We start from the raw sequence: 2425 nt of genomic DNA, 5'->3' as shown, positions 1-2425 counted from the left end.
ATCAGCATTCTAGTTCATGCCTAGTTACCATGATGTTACTTACATGTGTTTTGTGAGTAAACACAATCTGTAGTCTGGTTGAATAATGTAATTGCTCGGATCCATGTTTCTCAATCGCCAATTACTTAGAAATAAAACAACAGTGATTCACTTTAGTTCAGGAAATCTCTAAGTGACTCTTTAGTTTTCTTCCTGGCATTTCTCTTCCACTGTTTGCTTTTTGAGAGTAATCAGAGAACCAGCCTCAGAAACTGAACTACAACATGCATTTCCCATCTGTGTTGACTCAGAAATGGTGTCAAGCAACCCATCCATGAAGAGTTAATTTGGAGAACCTTTACACTCCTGTGCTAAAGGGAGATTTATTTGTTCCATGCACATGCACATGAGAGACTGGCTTTATTTTTTTAAATAGCAACAACGAAAAAATATATATATCCCAGATAAATTGTGGCTGATTTGTGAAAGGGCTGCAAGTAGCAATTTTGAGATTTTATGTTCCCTGTGATATTTTTCCACAAAGCAGATAAAGTATGCCTTCCAGAGCCTTCCCCAAGCAATTAGTGCCATTAATGCCTTCAGCAAGCATATGGCCACAGTGGAGGGGAAATTAGCCCCATGCCATATTGCCATTGCTGCCTGTGTACATTTGGACACAGTTCATTAGTGTGTCTTTCTTTCAAATCTATCTTCCTTAAAGAGTTTGTGTTGTGTGTTATCTTAATAGTCAATTATTTAGTATCCCCTAGAGGCTACCTTCCCAAGGATGACTGCCCATCTCTCTAGTCACCCTCCAGCTCCTCCAGCTCCTAATTATTATGCCCTGGAGAGCTCCACAGGCTTCTTAGCCTCATCATTCTAAAACAGTACTCCTGTCTTATAAAAAATCCTCAGAACTGTGTTTTTTTTATATTTTCTGAGGCAGTGCTTTCTTGAAATTCGTGGAAGGGGAATTTTTTGGCCCTCACTTGTGTGGATCCCATTCAGGGTCTCAGTGTCTATATATGTGTATGTGCATCTATATGATGTGTCATTTATAAACGTTTTCTCCTTTAGCACAATGTCTTGGGTCATCTTTCTATGCCACATTCCTTTTCCTCATACTTATTTTCCTTTATGGATTTAGGTTGCAATGACCAATAACAACACTGAGAGTTTAGGTAGAGTTAGAGATACATTTGCTGCATATATTTTCTGTATAGGGGAACATGTAGGTTGAAAATTATTGTGATCCATGCCACTCGCAGGAGAGCTCCCAGGATAGACCCCAAATCCACAGGGCTAACTCAAAGGCAAAGAGATCAAAGGCATGCATGTGTTCAGAGTGCCCTAAACAGCCAGGAAGTACATGTATAGTAAAGAAAATACAAGGTTGGAAGTTAAAGGTTAGATGTTAATGGAAAGATTCTTTCAAATCTGAGCCAGGCAATGGCACACCTGGTAAAGTGCACACAGAATGAAGTGAATGGACCAGCACAAGGATCCTCTGGCTCAAAAGTCTGTTGTTTAACTGCTGTGCTTTCAGCCCAGGAGTGACTCATTTCTCTATGTTCTAGGTTCCTGGTTTGAACTCTGGCACCACATTTGTTAGGGTCCGTCACATAAATGAAAAAGCAAGCATAATCTGAAGCCATGAAAATGTTATACTTATATGTGTTGATTAAAGTAAACTAAGAAAATGGTTTTAAGGAGTCACTTTTGATGAATTTTGCACTGCTTATGGTCTTATTCACCACATAATTTAACTTTTACTTAGAATTCCAGATGAATATTCATTTTCAAAACCCTTTAATGCTGTTTTTGTCATCGTGGGGGTTTTCTGTATGCTTAAGTCAGTTCCTGACACTTTACTAAGACCTCACAATATGCTATGTCACTAAAATGCTTGCCTAGCCCAATTTTTATTTTATAATATTTGAGACAAAGAGGAAAGAAAGAGGAAAGAGAAGAGGGGTAGGGACAAGAAGAGAGGGGTGAAAGTATACCAAAGCAATGTTTCACTACCTACAGAGTTCCATTTGTTTTGTCTTTGATGTTCTTGTGTGGTGCAGAGAATCAAACCCAGTACCTAGCCCATGGAAGGTATGCACTCCATGATCTACCCACTGAGCCACTTCTTCAACTCTATGCTCACTATTTCCATTCTTTTCATAAAAGAGGTCTTGACCTCTACAATTTCTGAAAGTTTATTGTTATCTTCCTACCTGATCACTATTATAAAACTGGGGCACTCTGCATGCAACTTTTGTGTTTTGTTTTATTCCTTAATAGCTTTTCAAAAACCTTAGTGTTCTCAAACAAAAGATAAAATGAAATTTTAAAGAGGCCATAAACAAGCCCACATATATTGTCTTAACTAATCTTGAACTAGTGCCATAAGTACATAATGTGAAAAATGACAGGCTCTTCAATAAATAGTACTGGG

This window comes from Erinaceus europaeus, chromosome 17 (genome assembly GCF_950295315.1).
Source record: "Erinaceus europaeus chromosome 17, mEriEur2.1, whole genome shotgun sequence".
Taxonomy (NCBI): Eukaryota; Metazoa; Chordata; class Mammalia; order Eulipotyphla; family Erinaceidae; genus Erinaceus; species Erinaceus europaeus.
Note: the sequence above shows the minus strand (reverse complement) of the source record.